Source organism: Protopterus annectens, chromosome 2.part2, assembly GCF_019279795.1.
Source record: "Protopterus annectens isolate FY-2018-M chromosome 2.part2, PAN1.0, whole genome shotgun sequence".
NCBI classification, from domain to species: Eukaryota; Metazoa; Chordata; order Ceratodontiformes; family Protopteridae; genus Protopterus; species Protopterus annectens.
In genome coordinates this window covers 1,120,262,751-1,120,290,338 of record NC_056730.1, presented here as the reverse complement: position 1 = coordinate 1,120,290,338, position 27,588 = coordinate 1,120,262,751, and the positions used below count along the sequence as shown (strand labels likewise).

Genomic DNA, 27,588 nt, shown 5'->3' with positions numbered 1-27,588 from the left:
GTTGGGAATGGTGCCACTATCAGTGATGTAGTGAGGATGTGAAACTAGAATCCAATCCATGTTGCTCCCATGGTGAAATTCTTTGGAGGGTCCTCCTTTTTCCCTTTTTTCACTTTAACAGCCATCCCAGTATCCCATGTCCTTTGCTGGCTGTACCAGTACTCCAGTTAACCCCCTGTCCAATGCCCAGTTTTGAGCTGGGACCAGTAAGGATCTCAAGGAATCTGGGGAAGTCATTTATGCCCTTTTTCAATTCGGGGAGGTTTCATATTTTATGACCTACCCTTCTTTCTCCCTTCACCCTCCCTTGCAAATCAACATGTTTGTGCCCATGAGGTGGGGATGCAATGGAGATATGCAGCACATTGTCCTGTCTCTGCGGCAGCACACCCATGTCTCCACCCTTCCCACCTTTGGAACATGCCTCCCAGTGTAATGTTCCCAGCCTCTATGAGGGATCATCACAGGAGAACCCCACTGGACAACCCTACCAGGGATGGTAATGCCTATCTCTGCCTGCTGCTCTGTCAATCCCCTGAGCCATTGATTGAATGTATGTCATCTACAGTTTAGTCAGGGCTTTATCCAGCTACACCACTAGTGTGGTTAGTTCAGCTACAATATTGCATGTAAAGCATTCATAATTAAAACTGAAAAATATCTATAACATCATACACCAATCCCCAATGGAGTCAAAGTCCATTGAACATGTGGGAGAAACAGATAAATGTAGGTTTTGTAAAAATGAATTGGAAACAGTCGCACATCTTGTTGCTGGTTGTGACATACTAATGGCAGAAGGACTGTATACTGAAAGGTATAATAATGTGGCAAGACTTTTGCACTGAGGGTTAAGCAAACATTATGGTATTGAAGTGGCTGAAAAACACTGGAAACATGAACCACAAAGCATCATAGAAAATGATGAAGTTTATATCACATAAGCTCACCCATTACAAACAGTTCAAAAGATAGATGCTAGAAAATTGGACATAGTGGTCCAAGAAAAGAAGACAAAAGTAGCATTGATCATTGAAATCGCCACACCTAGTGTCTACGTGTCTTGCATACAGAGAGACACAAAGTTATAAAATATCAGGATTTGCAGGCAGAAATGAGAGCAATGTGGAAAAAAGATACCCAGACAGTTCCAATAGTAGTAGGAGCAATGGGTCTTATAAAAAATAATCTACAATGATATTTAGATATGTTACCAATCCATGTAACCCCATACGAATTGCAGAAGGAGTCATAACTAGGCAAAAGACTTGGAGAAATTAAAAAAGAGTCAAAATGGAGAGATGATATGGGGTCCGAATTGAGCCATGATAAGTCAGCAAGCAAAGGAGTCACATTGCTGGAATTGAATTCATCCTCAAGTCTTGGTAAGTACCTTTACAAGCTGGACCCTGTTTTTCACAAAATCTCATTAAGACAACACTGATATATAGACTGCATTTTATATAGCATATATCATGGACAGAAGTAGGTTAAGAAATAAAAAAGATAGCTGGGTTCACAACACCCAACATACAACATTGCCCAATCTTGGTAGGCACATTGGTGCCATGACTGGAAAAAATTACAGTGTAGAATCCTCAAGACACAGAACCATTCCTGCAATGGGGCTAGGCCAGGCCTGGGGGAGGATGCCCCCCCCCCCCTTGTAGAATGAATTAGTAATCCACAAAAATCACAAAAACTGATAGTTCAAAAATGAGCCATAAAAATGATAGAGTAGACTATTGAGGATAAGAAAGAAATTATGTATTGTTAAATTATGTATGAAGCCCAGAATTTCCAGACACAAGATATACAAAAAGATTAGGAGAGAAATTAGAGGAAAGAAAAATACTTCCACAAGAAAAATTGTCAGAAGCTTTAAATAAAAATTTGTGTTCATTAATACAACAGATTTATGAAAAACATTATATAGACTAAGAAACCTTGGACTGTATAGAAAAAGAAGCAACTGAGGAAGTGCGAATATATAAAGAACAAAATCTAGAGACTGTTGAAAGGTATAAAAAGAAATATGGACATGGGAAAGAAAGAGAGATATGATAAGGTACAATAATTATGCAAAGGAGAAAGCTGAATTAATCAACCCAAAAAGGCAGCTTCAAAGATATTCAAATAGAAGTATAGGCAAAGGCATCCAGATATAGAAAATTTCACAATAAATAAATAAGATCACAAAGAGAGAACAAAGAAAAGTAGATTAGTAAAGTAGAACTTAAAAAAATAGAAGATGAAGTATGGAATACCTACCAAGTGAAGGATTTAGTGCAGAAAGTCTAACACAGGTTACATCACAGCATAATGGAACGAGTCCCCAAAATAAGGAGAAACAGGAAGAGTAGGAGACATGTGAAGAGGAAATATGGACATGGGAAAGAAAAAGAGATTTACTGTGGTGTAATATTTATGCAAATGAGAAAGCAAAACTAATCAATACAAAACGAGCAGCACTAAAGTTATTTGAAGAGAAATACAGGCAAAGGCATCCAGACATGGAAAATTTTACAATACAAAAAATAAGAAAACAAAAACAAAAAGGAAAAGTAGAAAAGAGGATTAGTAATGGAGAAGTTAAAGAAATAGAAACTGAGGTTATGAATTACCTGTGAAGTGAAGTATTTAGTGTAAAAAACCTTACTCAGATAACATCACAGAAGGATAAAGCAATGTATCGCCAATTTAATGAGAAACCAGTATAGTGGGAAACATCTGATCAGTTGCCATATGAAGATAATTTGGAACCTTCCATAGGAAACCAGTACAAACAGTCAGTTGGAGTTTCACAACAAGGGAAGGAACAGCAAACTGTGGCAGCTCTGACACAGTCAATGTTGTGGAGCCATAGGCCAGTGAGTTCCCATATGAAAGAGCAATGGATGACACAGGATTAAACTGAAGAGAAGGTGGCATAGGAAGATGCTCTGGAACTTTCTATAGAATGACAAAAGAAACACACCAGACTCCTCCAGCAGACCACAACTGAAATGAGCGGACTGGAAACAGCACGGCTGAATAAACAAGTATAGTTTAATTTCTAAACACTTTTGCCTTCAGTAAAGGCATCATGAGAGAGAAAAACAGAACACAGAACACAAATCTGTTTAAATAAACGTCTCAAAAGGTATTTAACCAATAAAAACCCTTATCTAGAACAAGTGTAGCAGCATTTAAAGTGACAGTGCATGTTATATGATGCACAAATACAAATAGAAATAAAACAGACATAAAAGACATAACACTTGACAATATATAAATGTGTCATACAACAAATCCAAAATCTTACTTGCATAAAGGAAGAAATTCATTATAACAACCCCCCCCCCCACTCTACCCTTATCTGGTTTCATAACACAAATCACCATGTTGACCTTAATCTAGACTCTTTCTTCAGATGTTAAGTTGTCTTTTACTTTACCACTATTTTTCAAGAAATGTCTGAATTTACCCTTGCAACCTCTATCAAAAACAGAAATCAGAGGGCAGCAAGGTGGTACAAATGTACTCTTTATTTTCAAAACCGAGGAACTACTGATGTGGAGGGGGAAGAAGAACTGAAAAAACATATAAGGTTAAGCTGTCTGACAAACAGTTTAAAATCCAATAACACTTGTACTACATCCTGCTTAAAGACAGGCACAAACTTAAATCCTTTTTTTAAACCTTTTCTATAGAATGCCTGCAGGAAATTGGGAACAAAAAATGTACCCTCAGTTTAGAAGAAAATGATCTAAGAGAAGAGTTGTTTGATTTAATAGAGATGGACAGGCATATTAAGATCAATGAAAGAAATAGACTACAGGAGGTCAATAAAACCCCAGAAGTTAGAAGTTTGATAAAACCAATGAATACAGTTATTAGGACTGTCCATAGAGAGCCATATGATATAACAGAAGTAAACAGGACATATTACTGTGCAGCTAAATTAATAACAGATAAAGTCTTACCACAAGAACACAGGGTAGTAAGGGAAAGGAAGGGGAAAAATCAAATACCATCATGGAAATATCGAACAGAGAAAAGTATAAAGCAAGTAAGACAATAATTGTCACTGTTAGTAGAGTATAAAAGAAGGAACAGATCAACAAAAATACTCAGAGAGACAGATGTGATAAAAGCAATATGCAGTATTATAACATATCAGGATCTACTGTACACTATTGCAAATAATAAACTGAAAATATCAGCACAGGCAGAAAACCTTAGGAGATACACAGATAAATATAAAGGAAAAGTACAAAATAAGCAATTTATTGATGCTACAAAACTCTTTTACAGAGAATTGGGAAACAGGGGAAAAAGAAATTGAAGCACCACCAAAAAAGAACATTTTGGAGAAATATCTATGAAGATCCTGTGGAACATAACAAAGATGTAAAAGAAAGAATAAAACGTTTAAATGTACAGGATATGAAATGAGATGAAGTAACAGCCAGTGAGACTGAAACAAAGTTAAGAAAAGACTCTAATTGGAAAGCAACAGGCCCAAATGCAGTACCTAACTTCTGGTTAAAAGTATTAACATCTTTGCACAAAGATTTAGCCATGAGTAAGAACTATTTATATGCCCAACCCGAACAAACACCAACCTGGCTAACAACAGGAAAAACAATGCTCCTACTTAAGAATGAACCTGCAAGCTACCATAAAAATTATAGCCCAATAACTTGCCTTTTGATGATGTACAAACTGCATACTGAAATTGATGCTGACAGAGTTTATAGTCATTAAGAAGAAAACATAATCATAGCAATAGAACAATAGGGTAATAGAACAAAAGGGAATAAAAGAAAGTCATATGGAACAAAAGATAATTTGTTGTTAAATAAATTCATAATGCAGCACTGAAAAATGGGAAGAATCTAAGTATGGCATGGATAAACTACAAAAAAGCATTTGAAAGTATCCCACATTCATGGATAAAAGAGTGCTTAAAAATGTGTAAGATACACCCTACACTGATCGATTAGATTACAGCGACCATGAAGCAGTGCAAACCACTTTGTAGTTAAGCCATGATAAAGGACAAATTATTATTCCAGGGATAAAAATTCAAAGGGAGATAGTCCATGGTTACTGGCTGTCACTGCTGCTCTTTTGTCTTGCCCTTAACCCATTAAGCTGTTTACTTAACAGATAAGGCCATGGCTATAGTCTGGCTCCCAGAAAACAACAAAGTATAAAGACTTCTCATCTTCTTCAGTTTGTGACAAGAATGTGAACTTCAGCAAGAGGGAGTGTAAAAATATTTGGGGACTGATGAAAGGTCAACAATAAAACATGAACAAATGCAAATAAGGAATATTTTAGATTACTTAGATTAATATTGAAAACAGCATTGACATCTAGGAATAAAGTCCAAGCTATAAACTAATTTGTTCTTCCTGTCCTAACTTTCTGGTTTGGAGTGACTGACTGTCCCCAAAAGGTGCTGGATAGGTTGGACAGGAAAACAAGAAGGATGCTTCATGCTCATCAAATGATTTATAAAAATGAGTGCATACCAAAATTATATATTCCCCATTCTGAAGGAGGTATGGGCCTTCTCAAAATTGATTACATGTATAGCTCTGTTATCGTGGGACTGCATCCATATTTTCTGACCTCACGAGATCCAAACATAGTGAAAGTTTTGAAACATGAGGAAAAAAAGTCTAAGATGACTTCTTCGCTTAATTTAGCAAAAGCATTTTGTCGTCAAGTGAGAATGGAAATCAAAGCAGAAGTAGATAAAAAAATCAGGCAGCAAATGAATGTGCCAGAAAACCAAAGAAAGAATGTAAGGTGAAGGATCAGACGAGAAGGCAAGAAATGTGGTAAATGCATAAATATAACTGTAAGTATAGAAAACTCTTGGAACAGCCTCATGTTGATCAGGATTGAATGCAGGAATGGTTAAGGAGAGGTGAATTTAAACCAAAAGACGAAAGGTTAATATTGGTGGCCCAAGTCAGTGGATTCCATACTCATTGGTTTACAAAGTGCATTGAGCATATGGGAGAAACAGACAAATGAAGGTTTTGTAACATAAAATTAGAAACAGTTGTATATCTTGTTGCTGGTTGTGATATATTAATGGCTGAAAGTCTGTACACAGAAAGGCATAATAATGTGACAAGGTTGTTGCATTGGGGATTCTGCAAACATTATAATACTGAAGTAGCTGAAAAACACTGGAAGCATGAGCCACAATGGATTATAGAAAATGATATTTATATCACACAGGATCACCCATTACCAACTGCTCAAAAAATAGACGGGAGAAAACCAGATACAGTAGTCCATGAAAAGAAGACAAAAGTAGCATTGATCATTGAAATTGCTACTAGTAGTGACTACAGTGTCTTGTGTACAGAGATACAAAGTCATAAAATACCAGGATTTACAGGCAGAAACAAGGGCAATGGGGAAGAACAATACCCAGACAGTTCCAATTGTAGGATGCAATGGATTTTATAAAAAAGAATGTACAGTCATACTTAGATATGTTACTGATACATGTAACTCCATATGAATTGGAGAAGGAGTCATTACTGGGCACACTGATGGTGCTGTGAAGAGAGCTTCTGGCTAACATCAAGGATTGAAACAATACTAATTTCATGAACTTTAATCATGCTTTGATTTAGGAATGGGGTCCATTCCCACCATGGTATTAGAAACCCAAAAGACTTGGAGAAATTAAAAAAGAGAGAGAAGCTGTGCATAGTGGAACATATAATACTATTGCTGTAAAATGCCTGTAAAGCCCTGCATTCAGAACTTTTGTATAAAGGGCTATATACTATTTCTGTAAAATGCCTGTAAAGCCCTGCATTCAGAACTTTTGTACAAAGGGCTATATATTAGCCTTCTTTTGACAGTTCTTAGTAAAACATTCAGGGAAGTATTCTTGGACACCCAGATGCATACTTGATTTAAGACAAACTCCACAAATAAACTGTCCTTGGCTGGGTTTCCAAAAATTAAAAGCCACAAACATTAAACTATGATACACTGACACACAGGAACCAAATATCTTTTTTGTAAATCTTTGTATTGAGCATTTTTGCCACGTGAAGACTTCATCAGAATGCAATGTAACAAACACTTCCTTACATTTAAATACGCAAACTGTCATGTGTTACAGTCTTACCCATAAGACTTAAAACCTTGTAATCAATTATTTAAAATTACAGTTGTATGACATATAGTACATAAATAAATAAATATCAATGTTAACAATCAAGTTCCTTTCTCCCAAATATTAAATGTTCACTTTATTTAAAATTCCCATGAATTAAGTTTTAAGTTCTACTTGAAGAGATATTATCGTTTATACCAAGTACAAAGTAGCATTTAACCTCAATTGCCATTCAGATGGTTTTCTTCCAATATAACATCAAAATCCCCTCTTCCAATAATTTAGATTATCAATGATATAAAACAAAAATGTTTTAAAGTTTATACAAACTTCACTATGCCTATATAAGGTTCTCTCTATCCTTTTTACTGGCGTAAATATATTCACTAATTTAATTACTGAATCATCATATAGTTTTCCCAATATAAAATGCTACATGTGAAGTAGATAAAGCAATGTACAGAGTGCAAAATGAATTACAGTTAAAATAACTAGGGGGATCCTATACTTTTACTCCAATATACTACTGTGATACATGTTCCTTCATGTACAAACCTACATCATAAGCATTTACCACACTTTAACACACTCTTTTTCTTATAAGTACTACTTCCATACTTATGTATTTCAAATAATATCTTTAAATTTCTACTACTTCTGTAAGGTAGCTTCTGGGCCAAGCACGCTAACTAATTCTTGATTATTTTCTGTGATATTCCATTTGTTTTGAATAAAACGTCTGATGTTACTATAATCAAAACTATAAACCAAAACCATGGAATTATACCTCTTAATACAATATCTTTCTCTACTACAGCTACTGGATCACTAGATAAAATACAAGCATAATATTTTCTTTGTTTCTCTTCCATCAAAATATTATCCAAACTATCCATCTTAAATCCCCTCTTTAAATACATTTGCTACAATATTAGGCTCTCTATCTTCTGTTGTGAGTCTTGATAATCTAATTGTCCTTTAAAATGTTGTGTTTAACTCTTTGTGGATGAATATTGTATAGTACAAGTATGAATTACTAACTGTTTCTTTCCAAAATAAATCAGATTTATGTTTTCTATCCTTATCTTTGGTCACTTTAACATCTAAAAAATTAATACTATCATGAAAATGCTGATAAATGAATGTTAAAAAATAGTTGTAGTATTCACGTAATGCATACATTCTTTTAATTCTTCACTATTGCTATCCCATAAAAAGAAAATATCATCAGCAAAGTGGCCATAGAGCCTTAATTTACTATATAATTTACTTTCTTGGATGCACTTCTTGTTCTAGTATGATTATATTAAATTAGCAGAAGTGACAGCTAGAACTGCTCCCGTTGCTACTCCTTTAATTTGGTGATAGTATTCTTCATTAAAAATAAAATAATTATTGTGAAGAAGAATTAAATCCATTAAACCACATAGCAGAGCAATTGTCTTTCTATCTGTTGAAACATTAAAAGTCAGTGTCTTAGAAACTCTAATACTTTCTGGTGCGGTATCGCTGTATATAAACTCTTAACATCAGCTGTAACCAACCAACTCTCTTCCTCCAGTACAACCTCTCTTAATCTAGTCAAAAAGTACAATAAATATATAAAACATTGTGAACTCATAAATATTAACTTATTTTACTTGGCACTCTGTATAATTTGTTGCGATTCTGTTTTAGAGCCGCTAACTGATTTTATAGGTCTTACTTAGGGATCATTCTTACTACTGTTTATTTTCCAGCAATTTATAAGTTAATTTAAATAAACCATTTCCCTTACTCCCATTAAACCTATATTTAACAATTCATCTAAATGTTCATCAATTGTTCTATATGCTTTATTGGCTTCATGTAATGACACTATTCTATAACTGTCACTATCATGTAATAATTTACGCAATCTGTTTTATAATCAGGCATATTCATTATTTCTATACCTCCCCCTTTATCTTGTTTCATAATTAAATGGTTTTGATCTCATATTAAACTATTCAAAGTAACTTAACTTAAGACTGCCATTTGACCCTTAGGGACTTATCTCAACAATGACGATGACTTGCTTGTATTGCAATACCCATTTCGGGAAATTTTATTTGTGACATCTTTCCAGTGATAGAAATGTCATTTTTCTGAGAAATAGTTATGATTTAATCTTGTACAATACAGATTCAGTACAGATATATTCCTATCATGTACTGCATTACACACTCTGAACATAAGCCATATACCCACCTCTAAGGGAAACCAAACATAATATAACTTGACAGAATAGAACAATGAAATGTCTGCACTTTATGTGTGAAAGACAATATTTCATTCTTAATTTGATAGTTCACAGAAAAACTTTCTGGGAATTATGCATAGGCAGTCAGGTACATGAATGTGTCTTTCGGCTTTTCCCGGTTAAGGGTCGTCACAGTGGAACTTCGGTCCGCTAATGACTGGCAGTTGATTTTTACATACTGGGTTGCCAGCCCTGCCATACAACCATCAACGAAGGTACGCCCATTCACGTATGTCTCCATGCAGAAGACGCTCTAACTGAGAATCGAACCGGACAGAGTCTTACTGTGAGGCGACAACGCTACCGCAGCACCACCACCGCGGTGTGGACAGTCAGGTACATACTGCAGCTAAAACTGCATTCTATTGCCATCCAAATCAACAGTGAATTTGGTTGAGCAATTTTGCCCTTATCACTATAAACATTTTTTGGCGGTGGTAACATACTTTTAATTGTAGAATAATACATGTTCAGGAAGAAATATATATTTTATTTTTGATATAATGCCAACTCAGTATAGAAATGTTCTGGATGTATACTATATTTCCCACAAACAATAACATTTACTTACTCACCCATTACAAAAACTAAAGATAATATCATTTGTCAGTGTGGTACATGGCAATGTAAGTATATTATTCATTTATATTAATACAGGGTATAATTCTGAAATGAGTTGATGTTTTCTTGTAAGGATTTGAGACCACAAATATTGACATTTGGTCATCATTGTAAGTTTTTTTTTTTTTTTTTTTTTTGCTGTAGGGCCATGTTTCCAGCTACAGAAAATTACACTTTTAGGATGAATATGATTGTTTTTGGTGCAATGCCAACTCAAGATAGACATGCTCAAGACATATACAGTATTTCTAAATCAGAATATAGCTATTTATGCACCCATGTAGGCCTACTAGTCGTTGACATCAATACTCAGTTTTGACATTCAGCTACAAAATGTAGCCAGGCTGCACATTTATAAATAAAAGAAATAGAACAGCAGGATATTGAATTAATAAATGCTGATTTCCCAATAATACTGTCTTTTTCTCTTGTATAAACATTTTAAATGCCTGAAAATGTCACTTTTTTGACAAATAAATACCTGTTTTATTTCCAATATTATTGAGACAAATTTATGGTTTTCTGTATTATGCATTTGCAACTGTGAGTAAAAAGGAAAACATACCTGTTTGTTGTGAATTAAATCTAATGACCATTGCACAATGAAATTATAATAATAAATTAACAGTTCCAGAAGTCAAAACATGCATTGTGCTCTCAAGAAATACTAAAAACAATGGTTTCAAATCATTTGCAGACAGACTTAGTACACACACACATACCACAGACAGACAGACACACGCACACACACACACACACACACACACATACACACACACACACACACACAGACACACACTCACACTGATGCTGGTAAACTAGGCTGATCATTGTTTTAACTGTGATCAAGTCAAATTTAGTGGTCAGCTGTTTTCCCACACTGACTGCCTCTTTTCAGTAGTCACTTAAGACTAGGTACACTTCTGATGTTTGATTGTGACCAAAAGAAAGAAATGCTGCACACAGTACTGTATTTCAGTTTATTTTTGAGCATACAGTACACACGCGCGCACACACACACACACACACACACACACACACACACAAAATGAATAAATAAAAGAATGACCCAACACCATTAAGAAAAAAATGTGAATAGAATCATTTTAAAACTTGAACTCTGTAAATATTAAAATAAGGTAAAACATTTGTTTGCTGCACCACTACATGTATAACTTTTTAATCCTGTCTCTGTAAAATTGATTGCTGATTTTTTACAAATATCTTAATTTACAGTAGTGAGTCCACCCTGTTCTCCATATAGTAGACTGTGTAAGTGTATCCTACTATGTAGTAATCCTACAGAGTTTTATAGGCACCTTTTCACAACACATACAGCCTTTCCTAAACTAACTGGATGAACTTCTCCCGTAGTATCCTCATATGTTATGCAATATTCATACATACTGGATCTGGTCCTTACTAATATGGGAGAGTGCAGCACACCCCCTTCTGCAATGTCCTATCTGGAAAGCTCAGACCACAAAATTATCCCCTTTGAAGTAAAAATAAAACCTGAACCCCAGCTTACCTTGGAATGTTCATCAGCTACTCTAAAGTTAACTTCCTGCTATTAAGTCATAACCTAGCAATATTTCAAGCCCCCATAAACCCTAAGAAAACTTCTGCTTATGTGGAACTGTTCACATAAACCCTATACAAATATGTTAACAGCTGCATTGAGGCAGCAGTACCCACCAGGAAGAAGTACATAATTAACTCAAAAAACAGACCTCCCTGGTAGAATCACAGCATCAACCCATGTACAACATTAGGAAGAAAATCATGGCTAAAATTTGGAGGAATAGCACCAAGTAAACTGAACAAACAACTCAGAGGACATATAAAATCTGCCAAAACCAAATTTGAGGTAAATGTGGCCTCCAAGGTGAAGAACAATCACAAGCCATTCTTTAGCTGTGTCTGCAGCCTCAAAGGCAATACACAATTCTGTGCAGAGCTCATTGTTAATGGAGCCACCTATACTGAGCCAGAAGATACAGCAAATCTATTGGCAGACAAATTCAGCTTTAAATTTACCCCTCTCTCATCCTCAACCACCCCTCAGGAAATACTACCAAATATAACTTCCCCTACTATCACTAGGGAACAGATCCTCAATGCTCTCTCTAAGGCCAAGAACACAGTGTTACACTAAGGGTATTCTTAGTGGGTTCTCTATAGTACATTAAGGTAGAATAATAGGCCTGAAAATAGAGTTAGACTTGTGTTTTCAAGTATGCATTCAGTTTTAGGGAAAGCCAGTTCATTAGAAAAGAAAAGATAATCTTGCTGGCTAAGCATGTGATGTACAGAAATACAGAATGTTCTTTTCTCAAAGGAAAGATATGTAGACTTGCAATGGAATGTTAGATAAAGAATAGACTATAAGGCACATGCAAGACAAGGCTTGGAAACCAAGGCTGAAGAGGCGCGTAAAGCATTACAGGGTTTTAGTATTATTGGGATATACTTCAGACACGGTCAGTGAAGTGAATATCTTAGCATTTGGACTGATATGTAAAAGGGCCTTTACAGTATAGATACTTGAGCCTGAGTACAGAAGTCAGGCCAAATATCCATAGTATTCAGGAGGAAAAGACTGTTTCGGTTGATATTATTCAGGAGAATCAGAATATACTCGCAGAAACTTTGGATATATCTATCAGCATTGTTATTGTTATCCAGCATTCCCAAATTTCTACAGACTGTTAATGTTTATCAGCACTGTTATTGAAGACAATATTTGGATATTGTTAACATCTAATACAGCATTATTAACTGAACTACAGTGTTTGCAGACTTTATTGAGAAAGTGCAAAAAAGATGTGGCCCATAAAGGAGAGATTGGCACCTGTTCAGCGCAAACTTGGGTAATTAACAGATAAAGGCTTTCACTCCAGTCTCATTTCAGTTGTTTCCAGTTAATTCCAGTATAATACAGTCTTATCAATTCTTTCATGCAGCATCGGTGGGCCCATGCAATATCCTGGGATACCTTCTAAATAGCAAGAAACATGATCTATCAGGCCATCTGGAATAGTTATTAAACCATAGCTTCCAAACAGGCTTTGTGCCTCACAAATGGAGAAGAGCAACAGACATCCCTCTGTACAAAGGTGGGCCATCTACAGACACTGGAAACTACAGACCCATAAGTCTCACTAATCTCATATGCAAAGCCATGGAAAGAATTATCATGGAAATGATCAGTAACGACATAGGAAAACTCCAGACACTGGACGCAACCCAATTTTTATTTGTAAAGGGCAGATCATGCCTACTCAACCTGGTAAACTTCTTTGAGAAAGTTATCAAAGCAATGGATGAGGGAAGAATGGTTGGCAATGCCTACCTTGACTTATTCAAGGTATTTGACACAATACCCCATGTAGGTATTGTTGATAAACTCAAGAGGATAGGTATAAGCCCTTATGTCACTCAGTGGCTAGCTACCTGGATCACAGACAAGACACAAGAAGTTAGAACTGGGGAGTCCACCTCTACAAAGAGTCCTCTCACAAGTGATGTTCTAAGACTGCTCCTATTTTGGCATTTACTTCTCTGAAGTCAAGGCCAATGTCAAGGGCCTCTGGCTGATCAAATTTGCAGATGATTGCAAATTAGGAGCAGTCACGGAATTCCCCACTGACACTAATGTTCTTCAGGAAGGGCTGATATAGACAAATAACTTGTGTCAGAGCCATGGACTACAACTAAATGCCAAGAAATGCATAATAGCATCCTTCTGGAAGTCATCCAGCCTAGTAACTATCATAGAGTTGACACAGGAGTCAGGGACTTCATGACACATGTAACAAGTAACCTAGCCTTTGACCATCATGTGTCTGCAGTAGTGAAGAAATCACCACCATTCACCACACCTACTGTGAAGGCTGCCAGCCTAGCCAGATAGGATTTTGTAAATAATTCTTTGTCATTATAAATATTAATAGGATCCACAGGCTTCTCCAAACAAAAAGCCACGGAGTCACCAATAAGTGTCCAGTCACCTCTAGAAAAAATGTTTATTTCACAATGGAAAACCAGCAAACAATGCCAGTAAAAATAATTAATAACGGTTAAGTGCTTTCACCCATCTAAATGGGCTACTTCAGAACACCATGATTAGTAAAAAGACGCCTTATAAAACAAAATTGGCGCCAAAATCTCCTTGATTTGAACATTTCCATTTCAAAAATTCTTAAAGCCATATCAACACTATGTATGAACTCATTCTTACTAACTAAAAAATACATTTAATATACACCATTCATATAACATAAGATTTGATCCGACCTATGTCTTCATAATATTAAAAATTATGTAATAGATATTAAATTTATAAAATTAATATATTTGTAAAATTGAGGTTTAAAATATATATTAAACCTACCCGTCCTACTATCAATTCCTACATGTTACATATACTTTGAATCCTGCAATATAGCCTTGACCTGATAATAAAATACTACTATTTGTCATAAGACAATGCCTTAGAATAAAAAAATACTAGTGAAACATAATGACATCTGGATGTTAAAAATGTATTAAATTTACTGTACTTGAACACATGTATCAATCCTAATGTGTTAGCAATAAACACTGTGACAATAGGTAGCGGCATATAAAAAATATATACAACATAGGACTTCCTTGTCTCACAAGGAACCACCCCACAAACAACACCATGTAAATTATGTGCCGCTACTCTCTGTGTATCCAATGGTCACCATGTTAGTACGGTAATATTTGATATAAATGTTTGTACTTGATATATAACTAATGCGGAATATTGATAACTACACAGATGCAAAAAATGTATCCGAAGAAACAGTACTTGCAAAAATTTTTTGTTTGCATACAAAAAAAGTACAGGCGACAGATATATCCAAGAAAAATCAATCCAAACAATATATATGACAAAAGATCTGTAGATATTAATTACTTATATTTCCTACGTGTATGCATTTTAGAAAAAAAATATTGTGTGAACTAATAAACATTAAAATTTAAGAAAGTGATGGACATTATGATTGTGATACTAATTCATTTCCAATATGGGCTTACAGGAGATAAAATCATTAAGCCCTGGTGGCGATGTTGCATCCAAATACAACAGCCACCAAGTTTCCCTATAACTTAATAAGGTCTTATAGTCTCCTCCCCTGGGATCCTTCCTAATAGTGTCTATAATTGCAAATTTAAATTCATGTGTATTTCCTTTCATTTCTATGTGTCTGTATAAAGCATTAGTGGGGTCCCTCCTCCTGATATTATACGTGTGTTCATATATATATTTTTTAAAACTTCTCTCTGTCTTCCCCAAATAATAACACGTACATTCATTGCACAGAGCTATATAGACCACCATTTTCATGTTACAATTTCCTTTGACAAATTTAACTGTGGGCATGAATGTATTTTGTATTACCACTTCTTCTTTGTGTAATATATATCTACATTGATTGCATGATCCACATTTTGTAGTGTGGTGAACCTTTCACTGTTTCTATTACTATTACCTCATTTTTGTTGCTCTAAATAACCTTTGATGTTTTTCCCCATCTTGAACACTATTCCTGGTTTAATACCTATTGTTTCAGATAGGTGGGAATCTCCTGTAATCAAATACCAATATTTATATATATTTTTTATCAATTCATTGGCAATTGGACTGTATAGTATAATAAGAGATCTCTGTTGATGGTCTGTCTCATTATAGTTCCTGTTAATGTTCTTGAAGGACTTTTGTACCTGATTACTATCTGTACCAGATCCTAATAAGGGTTTGTATTTTTTACCCCATTCTTGTAAAACATATTGTCCCACATAATGCATCATTTCTAATGGGTATCCCCTCTCCTGAAACATACAATTATAGATTGAATTTCATCTACTAGTATGTTATAATCTGAAGTCATACGTAAGGCTCTTATGCATTGTCCTTTGTAAATATTGTGTTTTAACTTTGTTGGATGAAAGCTACCATATTCAAGATAGTCGTTAGAAAATGTGCTTTTCCGATGTATTTTAGAATGTAAACCACCTTCATATTTGTAAATGTATGTATCCAGATAGGCGATTCCTTCATGACTATAAGAATATGTGAATTTAAGAAAATCACTGCTATTGTTCAAAAATTTAATAAATTCATCAAACTTATCCATACTTGAATTCCATAGAATGTATATATCATCCAAACATCAGGAATAGTGTATAATACTAGAGAAGTGTGTGCTAGGGAACAAGATGTTATCTTCCCAATCAAGCATCACCAGGTTGGCAAATATGGGAGCACATGCTGCTCCCATAGCTACCCCCCTGGTCTGCCTGAAGTGCTCACCCTCGAAGTACATAAAGTTGTTATCTAACACTATATTCATACATTCCATAATTAAACTGACGTCATCCCAATTTATATCCAAATGTTTCATAATGCTATTGCAAAAGGCATCAAGTCCTGCTTGTTTGCGGATACAAGAGAAAAGATCGATGACATCAATAGTAACAAATGTCAACCCATTCTTCCAAGATTGGGTGGGATACTTGCTTAAAAATTCCCACGAGTCTTTAACCATGTGTGGTATTTTATTGCATATGCGTTTTAATCTTACATCTATAAGTTCACCCATGGGAAATGTTTTCGACTTGTTACCAGATATAGGTCGAAATGGTGGGTCTATGGTATTTGTTAGAAAAATATGTATTTGAATATATGTGAAATGCTCGTTTAAAAATAAAGTAGTATGTAATGCATTTTATTCTATTAATCATATAATAGAAAGGATAAATTCATGTGTAAATGCAAGTAGTTTTGAAACTGCAGTGTGGCTTGTAGCAAATTGACCTCTGACCCTGGCAGTTGCTAGCTTAGCAAGATTTAATGTTTATGCTTTTCACAAGTGATTATCTGCTGGGTTAGGAAATTAAATGTGTGAAATAATGAAATCTTCTGCTCTTTCCTGCTGGGATGATTTGGCCTTGTATATGTGTTACTAAGATAGCATGCAGCTGGTGGGAAAGTGTAACAGTGAACAAAGATGTGTATTAGAAGACTGAATCTGCTATTGTATTCGAACTGATGTGAAACCTTGAAGAAGTAACTTTACAGAAAGACATTATGTCTGACCAGGTGGATAGCAAGGCCGTATTGTTACCAGAGGAAAACTTTTTTAAAATATACAGCATCAGCAGTTTTTATGAATAGAGGACTGTAAGCTAAAGTGATGTAGATGCCCTGTGACATACCACGTCAGTAAGGTGGGCACAACTTGAATGTAAAGACTATAAAGTCTGTGAACTTCCTGTTTCATGTTAGACAAAATTCTGTACTTGTACGTTTTTTGCCTCCTGGTGTACACTAGTAAACTCTTGAACCTGAACCTCCTGTGTATTGAATTCTTGATTTTATTTAACAGTATTCTTATGAACCTTTGCTATACCCACTAAAGTAGCAAGCCTCGGGTACTTAACCTTCAAAAAACTTGTATGTATCCTTTGTTATTCTACTATCAATATAAAATTCTTCTAAATAAGAATCTATTCTTTGATATGCAATATTGATCTCATTGATAGAGATTGATTCATAATTACTTGAACCATATAGAATGTCATACATTCTTTTGGTATATTCGATGTTATCATATATAACAACCCCACCGCCTTTGTCGGGTTTTATGACCCTAATACTAGTATCTGATTGAAGTTCAGTTAATGTTTCCCTTTCTTTTATAGTCAAATTGCTGGTAAATTTCTTTTTCTTGCATTCACTGTACAAACTGTAAGTCTCCCTAGTCACTATTTTTTCGTAAGTGTCTATAATAGGGTGACTAGGAGGACAAGGAGGAACATAAGTGCTGTTTTGACTAAGCCCTATATCTAAAATAGATTATTCATTATTGATATCAGTAATGACATAGGATAACTCCAGACACTGGACCCAACCCAATTTGTATTAGACACAATACCCCATGTAGGTATTTTTGATAAACTCAAGAGGATAGGTATAAGCCCTTATGTCACTCAGTGGCTAGCTAGCTGGATCACAGACAAGACACAAGAAGTTAGAATTGGGGAGTCCACCTCTACAAAGAGTCCTCTCACAAGTGCTGTTCTAAAACTGCTCCTATTTTGGCATTTACTTCTCTGAAGTCAAGGCCAATGTCAAGGGCCTCTGGCTGATCAAATTTGCAGATGATTGCAAATTAGGAGCAGTCATAGAATCCCCCACTGACACTAATGTTCTTCAGGAAGGGCTGATATGTTCTTCAGGAAGGGCTGATACAGACAAATAACTTGTGTCAGAGCCATGGACTACAACTAAATGCCAAGAAATGCATAATAGCATCCTTCTGGAAGTCATCCAACCTAGTAACTATCATAGAGTTGACACAGGAGTCAGGGACTTCATGACACATGTAGACAGTAACCTAGCCTTTGACCATCATGTGTCTGCAGTAGTGAAGAAAGCACCACCATTCACCACACCTACTGTGAAGGCTGCCAGCCTAGCCAGATAGGATTTTGTAAATAATTATTTGTCATTGTAAATATTAATAGGATCCACAGGCTTGTGTAACAAATGTAAGAAAATTGTGTTATGTTCTGAGCTTCAAAAATGTAACCGTAGTGCACCCTGCTGGAAGAAAGCTGAAAAGTCAAGCTCTGAGACAGGATGTCTGGACTAAGGAATTCTTTCTATTCTTAGGACAAGAGTTAATTACTAGATTTTAAATGTAAATTGTCTTTTATTGCTGTGGCTTCCTGCAGGTGCAGATTACAAAAAGAAATGTAAATATGAAGTTCTGTGAGCCTGGGAAACTAAATCAGAACTGTTAACTGTTAATGATGTAATCTGAAATGACTCAGCAGTACTGTGTTATCAATTTAAGGACAGAAAGACAGGAGAGCATTTTGGATTTTGTCTAAAGCTGACAACAACTCACCAGTACTTGCTTGCTCTGTATATAAGTAGAACTGAGAATAGTGATTTCTCTTAGAGATAGATAGAAATAGCCAGATTGGTCTAGCTGTTTTCTATATTTATGTCAGACTATTCTACAGTATTATTTTAAAGCATTTTCCTGTGATTTCTGAACGTTGTAATGTCATTGTGTTGAATGAATAAGTATCTGCAGAGAGGAAAATTCTGAGCATATCTAAACAATCCTGTCTTGGTTTGTGATTTGTTGTGGAGTCGACTGGCAAGAGCAGTTTTATTTGAATTTATATTGCATTTGTTATCACTATTTGTAACTGTTTGTAGATAGGAAGAGACTGCTTATTAACAAGTTTTACTCTGATTCATATTTTGTTGTTTTACCTTTAGTTTCATTGCTGGTTGTGAGAAAGGGATAGGTTTTAGACAGGCAAGCTCTAGCCACCTCAAGGGGCTTAGACAGCTATAAATTTACGCAGACTGCAGAGAGGAAAATTCTGAGCATATATAAACAATCCTGTCTTGGTTTGTGATTTGTTGTGGAGTTGACTGGTAAGAGAATTTTTATTTGAATTTATATTGCATTTGTTATCACTATTTTTAACTGTATATTGGAAAAGAGGCTGCTTATTAACAAGCTTTACTTTGATTCATATTTTGTTGTTTTACCTTTAGTTTCACTGCTGGTTGTGAGAGAGGGATAGGTTTTAGACAGGCAAGCTCTAGACACCCCAATGGGCCTAGACAAGACTGCAGAGAGGAAAATTCTGAGCATTTCTAAACAAATCTGTCTTGGTTTGTGATTTGTTGTGGAGTTGACTGGTAAGAAAAGTTTTATTTATTTTCACTGTTAAAAGGAGAATCTGGCTTGCAGAACTTGTATGGTCAGAACAACTTCATTGTATTTTATTATTTAGTTGGATATTGCTGGTATAATTTTTGTCATAGAAATTGATCTAAGTTCCTTTGAATTATTTGCTACTGACTTTGTGTAATTTTTTTTCCTTTGCAATATTTTATTAATTTAAAGCTAAATATGGATTCCTTAAACGAGTATGCAATTAACGATTTGCTAATGCACAAGTATCTTGTACAGTGTAATAAATGCTATGCATATTTAAAGGTAACAGCTGATAACACTGGTGATTTTTCTTCCTTGTGTCAAAAGTTGGATGATTTGCTTACCATGGTTAGAAGCAAATCTCGATTTAATGATGATGATTGCACATGTGCAATTGGCATGGCTTGGAGAACTGTTGTATCATATACTAATGACTGGACTGATGAACTAAATAATGTTAGGCATAGAACAAATCGAACAGATTTAGGAAATGATGCATCTATTTTCTGCAAAGAACATTCAACCCCTATGAAACATGATGATGCCCCTGAGAACTATGGAATTGTGGATGCAAGTACTCAGCAATCTGAGGATCCAGTTTATTTAGAAGTAAACAAAAAAGAAAGTAAGGAAGAAGTTCTCAACAAATAACAAGGAAGAAAAAGAAACTGACTAACGACTGTAAAGGAAAGAGAATACGTAGTAAAAAGGATTCTGCTTTGTTATATAACACACTGGTGACAGGGAATGAAGATATCTGTCTATCAGAAAACCCTCAGTCTGCAGAAAAAGGCAACACCTCTCCAATGGAAAAGGTAGAAGAAAGAGGCAAGGGGCAGGTGAAAAGGAAGAAATCAAAACTGAATGGGGAAGGATTGAAGAACATTACTGTAAGAAAAAAGAAGAAAAGACAGATGTTGACTACATGGCTCAAGCTATAGATTTACAATGCCAGCTGGATGAGAATTTAATACAAAATGAAAACAGTGGAATTAATAAGACTAATAGTGATGAAGATCTATCCTTCATAACAATTGATAGAGCAAAATGACTGTATTAGAAGCTGAAGATTCTTCAAAGATGGTCAGTAAAGATATTCTTGTAATTGGAGATTCAGTTATTAGAGGAACTGATACTTATATTTGCAGAGATGATGATGAACATTGAGTACTGTTATGCTTGCCAGGAGCAAAAATAGAAGATGTGAAACAAGCCTTGGAATGCCTTAATGTAAGGAAGTATGGATCTGTTTTTATTCATGTTGGTACAAATGATGTCACCAACAAATATTCTCTGACTATTAGTCGGGAACTGACAGCCGTCCTAGATAGTATAGTTTGTACTGGTGTTAGGACATATTTTTCACAAATCACCTATATAAAGGATAGTCAGGTCACTGTGAATGAAAAGATTTTTTAGATAAACACCTACATGGAAAAATTGTCCTGTTTTAAAAAATGGAAATGTGTAGACCACCCAAGCCTTCTTTTGGGCAAACATCTCTCCAGACAGGATGGTGTGCATTTGTCTAGATCAGGAAAGAGAATTTTTGCAGCAGATATTTTGCAATATTTGACAAACACTAGCCAGGATTTTTGCCAGGTCAATAATGTAACAGTTCACAGATAGCAACATTTGATGCATCTCTGATGGTTGTTAATGCTAGGAACGTTAATAATAAAGGTTTTCATTAGAAAATTTGCTACGTTCTCACAAGATTGATGTTGTTATTGTTTGTGAAACATGGTTAAAGAACAATGACTGGAAACCAATTCTCACAGGGTATAAATGTTTTTACTCTAACAGACATTCTAACAAAAACTCAGGTGGAGGTGTTATGATAGGGATTAAAGATAGCTATGAGACTTGTGATTATTACATGCTCAATGATAACACCAGTACTATAGAATGTTTAACTGTGACAATAAAGACTACCCTGGAACATATAACAATTGTTGGAGTGTATAGACCACCAAAGTCAAATGCAGATGACCTAGAGGAATTCATACATTTCTTAAATGAAACACAGGAGGGAAGAATAATATTAGGTAGGGACTTAAATTTACCAGAAACAGACTGGAATAATATTGATTCAACAACGTTAGTAAATAAATTATTCAGAAAGTATATTCAGGAACAACAAATGCTTTAGATTGTTAAAAAAAAAAACTACCAGGTGATGGAATATACTAGATATTGTTTGTGCTCCCAAAGAAACTACTGTAACTTCAAGTCAAGTATTACCACCATTGATGTGCAGTGATCATGGGGTTATTAAGGTTAATTTGTTGCTAGATAATTCTGCCAAACTGAAATCTAAGCGAATGAACAGAAGGTTAATTACAGATTATAGGGAAGCAAAACAGTTACTATAAAAAACTAACTGGAGTGAGGTGTTCAGTGGAAAAACTGCAGATGGAATGTGGAAAGTTTTGAAAGAGAAATTGTTTGAGTGCAAAAAGTCAAAAACAATGTTTAACATCAGGATCTAGGCATGCAATATCAAGGGGTTATATTTCCATAAGAACAAGATACCTGATTAAGGTGAGAGACAAAAAATATAAGAAATGGAAGACAGGTCGAACTACAACTTTGAAAACTGAAATAAACAAGCTGGACAAACAGATTAAGCATAGTGTTAGACAAGATCAAGAAAAGTTTGAAGAAAATTTATATAAAGACATTGAGCATAATAGGAAACCTTTTTATAGATACATAAGATGTGGAAGGAGTAAAGATACACAAATTGATAAAGTAAGTGCAGATTCAAAAATTTATTCTCAGACACAACATATTATAGATATATTTACAAAATCTTATGCAAAACAGTTTGGCTCCACAAAAGGGGTGGTAAGTTGTCCTAGTGACATCCAGGTACCTCCAGATACTGGAAGCAAATTAGATTATATTGAAAAAGAACTGTGCAAACTGGATCCAAACAAAGCACAGGGAGGAGACAGAATAAGTAACAATGACCTGAGAACACTTCAGCAAGAACTTACACTACCATTATATCTATTATTCACAAGGTCATATAAATATGGGGAGAGTCCTCAAGATTGGAGACTTGCACTTATTAAACCTGTCTTTAAGGGAAAGGGGAGTAGGACAAACCCAGAATCATATAGACCCTTAAGTCTACTTTCATGTTGTGGAAAAATAATGGAGAAGGTAATACTGGATAAGTTATTGTTAGAACTGGATAGGTTGGGACTTGAAACCATATATCAGCATGCATATGTTGAAAATATATTTATTACCACCTGTAACATGATGTTCTATAACAATATAATAATAGCTATGAATGAAAACATGTGCTGTAATGTGATTTATATAGATTTAACTTCAGCATTTGACAGGGTCATACACAAAACACTGATCAATAAATTAGTACAACTAGGTATTGATGTACTGTTGATAAGATGGATAGCTGCATGGCTTATAAATAGGACATGACAAGTATCACACACCAGCTAGACAAGTGAAATCTTTGGTTACAGTCAAGGTGTCCTACAGGGCTCTGTCCTAGGCCCTTACTTGTTTAGATTGTATCTTTCAGACCTATCTTTTTCATCTGAGGTGTTCTACAATCTATATGCTGACGACCTGAAATTGGGTAAACTGATTACAGGTGTTAAAGATAAGGCATGTCTGCAAAATAATTTGACTAAATTGACCAGTTATGCACAGGATAATAACATGTTGATAAATACACCAAAAACTAAGCATATGAGATTTGGGAGACATAATCTAAAAGGTGAATATTTAATACCGCACACAGTGATTGAAACTGTAGACTCATTTAAGGACCTGGGTATATGGGTAGATTGAGTTTTTCTAATCATATCCACCAACTGGCTAATGATAGTTATAGAAATATAGGTTCTATAAAAAGATTTTAAAGTCTAGGAAATCAAACATAATGAAGACATTGTTTGTTAGTTAGACCCAAACATGAATATGGAATAACACTATGGAAACCCTATAGGAAAACAAGCATGAATAAACTGGAAAGACTACAGTGGAAATATACCAAGGGCATCCATGGATGTGAAAATCTAAGTTATTATGAAAGACTAAAATATCTGAACTTGTACAGTGTCTCTTACAGATATTTAAGAGGAGATCTTATTCAGGTATATAGGTCATTTAGAGACAACTACTTCTGGGAATGTTAGCGGTTAACAAAAAGTACTAGAGAATCATCAGACACATATGTAGGAGATTCTATAGGAATGAGAAGTGTACTAATTGGTTCTCTGACAGAGTAGCTGTTGCTTGGAAGAGACTACCAAATTACACTAAAACAAGTACTAGTTTAGATATTTTTAAGAACAGCCTAGACATTTATTAAGTGTTTGGGTATTTTAGCAAGCTAGAAGGGCATTAATGCCTGTGCTTGAAACATTTGTATGCATGTATGTTTTATCTTGTGTTTTTATTATTTATTATTAAATATTTTTAAACCTTTCAACTGTGTTGAGCAGTCTTGCTGCTCAGTCACACTTACTATTTGGATAACAGTAATATTACACAGTGAAATTGCTCACCCTTTGGGAAGGGCCTCATTAGTAGCTGATAAGAGTAGTTGGTGGCAGTGATTACTATCTTATAGCTTGGCATGAGGGGGCATATCTGGACAACCTGTGCTAGCCTTCCCCAGGAGTGTCTGTGTGTTTGTATATAAACCAAATCTCAAAGTGTCAACAATGAAGCCTTTAAGACACAGGATGCAAAGTCAGTTGCTTACACTCCAAATAGTTTATTTAAGACCACACTGTCAAGCACTTTCATCTCTGACTATTCAGAGACTTCTTCAGAACAACAAAATATGTGTAAAAACATACATATAAATGTATTACAAACGGCACACCCCCACTGATTCCACCAATAGCAAAACCATGCTAATTTTTAAGCACAATTAAAAGTTAAAGACACCACCAAAAAAGTTTTCATATACTTAAACATGAAAATAAAATGTTACCAAATTACAAAACTACTATCATTTAAAATTCTTATAAACTCTATCTTGAACACAATATCAGTGCTTGTTTCTAAAAACAACTATATAAAAATAAGTGCATATACTCAGTAACTACTAGTTCAAGAATCTGCTATATAAAAACATAAATATGAATGTATAAAAATAAATAAATCAACACAAAAATGTCAGCCTAAAAACATTATTAAAAAGGCTAAAGTTTAAAAATACAATTTATACAATTATCTCTCCGGGGTCTTAATTTTAGGAAGCAAGAGATAGAACAACAATCATTAATCCCACGCCATTGTGTGGCATTAACTATCAATTGCATAAGGCCTCTTGTCTTTCAAGTTGTAAGGTCCAAGCCCCCCCCCCCTCTCACATCTACATCTAAAGTTTCAATAAACAGTGAACTTTAAAAAATGACCATTAAACTCATTACAGTACTTGGCTAATGCATTGGTATCATTGTTCAACCTGATACCTCTCAGGTGTTCATAAATCTGGCATTTCAGTTTCCTTTCGGTCTTGCCTATATAAAATACGTGACAGACCATACAAAGAGCACAATAAACAACCTTTTCTGTTTGATAAGTACATTTCTTATTTTATTTAACTTCCACACCATTAATACTAAAAATGGAACCCTCAAATATGTGGAAACAATAATTACAAACACCACATTTATTCATGGACCCTACAAGGAGTCCTTTATGCCGGTCCTCTAACAAATTCTTCAGAAACCTACCCCTACAATACACAATAATGGGTTTTTCATCAACAGATTGCCTGATATCATTACAATTAGACACAATCACCCAATTTTTATATAAAATATTAGCAATCTGTCTACTACACTTATTAAATGGTGTGATGAAGGCACACTGGAAGTTATCTTTCTTTAACTTATTGTCTTCCTCACAAATCCTGTTAACAGTTACCCTGTCATGGGCTCCCCACCATTCACCATTTCAACCTGGGCAATAGAAAGCAAAAGTTTGAAATGGGGAGCCCGCTTGATAGCAGGGCACATCCAGAATTCCTACACCAGGATAACATTTTGGCAACAGTGCGATCTTAAACCAGGATAACATCTTGGTAAGTCTGCAGATTAGGGGCTATTAGACTAGGATAAAATCTTGGTAGCAGTGGACATTAGGAATTACTAAACCAGGATGACATCTTGGAAGCAATGGACATTAGGAATTCCTAGACCAGCAAAACATCTTGGCATGAGTGCACATTAGGAATTCCTAGACCAGGATAACATCTTGGTAGGGGGTGCACTTTAGGAATTCCTAGACCAGGTAGACATCTTGATAGTAGTGTACATTAAGAATTCCTAGACAAGGATAACATCTTGTCAGCAGTGCACATTAGGAGATCTTAGACCAGGATAACATCTTGGTAGGGCTACACATTAGGAGTTATTTGGCCAGGGTGACATCTTGTCAGCAGTGCATATTAGGAGATCTTAGACCAGGATAACATCTTGGTAGCAGTGCACATTAGAAATTACTAGAGCAAGATAATACCTTGGTAGCAGTGTTTGTTATTAATTTTTTGGAGTACTTGGTTGATTAACAAACAAAAAGAGAACCAAGGAGAAAAAGTACTGCCACTACTTTTTATTTGTTTCCACACACCAAACACGTAGTACCAAGTTTTGGCACTACGTGTTTGGTGTGTGGAAACAAATAAAAAGTAGTGGCAGTACTTTTTCTCTTTGGTTCTCTTTTTGTTTGTTCATCAGTCGAGTGGAGAGATTTCGCTTGTGGATTATTTAGTACTTGGTTGATTGCCTTTTGACAAATGGCAAGAGCTGCCACCACTCTGAAAATCAGCCTCTTCCACTGAAACAACTCCTCAAGAGTAATAATTGCCAGACATTTCTTAGAGGTTTCTTACATTTCTATCTGTAAGTATATCTGTGGCAGGTATGGTTTTGAAAAATCATTCTTCTTTTAATAAGGGGTGTGGTGGAAGTATCTTCACATCTTGGGAGATGATACTTCATAGCTATAATCACTTGATTATGGATGACTTTTAACTTTCAGCAGATGAGCATACTGCAAGCTTGGCTTTTCTTATGGCAATGACAGTATGGGTGTAATTCATTTACTCTGCTTCACTAAATATTTTCAGGTCCTGTCAGTTTATACCTTGGATCTAAGAACGTAAGCCCCTACAATGTCCTTATGAACATTTGCAATGGCATTTGACTCTAGTTTATTTTTTGTCTTTATGCCTTTCAGTCTTTTATTTCCTATAAAATACTTATTTTGTATTTGTCTAGATTCATAACAATATTTTATATATAATGCATTTGATACTATCATTGGCTGTCACCTGGAGATTTTCAGCAAAGTACCTGCTCAGTCTGTTTTTTTCCACACATTGTTTAACAATGCTGACCCTCTTGTGTCACTCATACAAGATTCATTTCTGCATTTTGCCTCCATATGTCACAGTCACATTTATTTTGTCCATTGAAAACACTATGCTTATGTATTATGAGCTTTCCTTCCAGATTCCTGACACTTTTTTTGCACATCTTCAGAGACTAGTGCAATACCTGACATCAGATAAATCCAAGTATTGCAGATTGTGTGACCTCAGACTGAGAATAACTAAACAAGGGTCTACCTTGGCATACAGCATGTATGCTATGACATTTCCATGGAGTAGTTTATTTATTCTGCACAGTGAGATGTGCTAGAATTTAATTTAAAAGGTTATGGCATACCTACCATGCTTTTATTGTATTAATTTATAGTCT

General features: G+C 35.1%; 1 protein-coding gene across 2 annotated transcripts in view; it reads right to left on the bottom strand.

Moving 5' to 3' along the window:
- The window catches only part of FAM189A2 (family with sequence similarity 189 member A2), a 1,031,909-nt gene that overhangs the window by 168,487 nt on the left and 835,834 nt on the right, over nt 1-27,588 (bottom strand). The gene's annotated exons all lie outside the window — the stretch shown is intronic.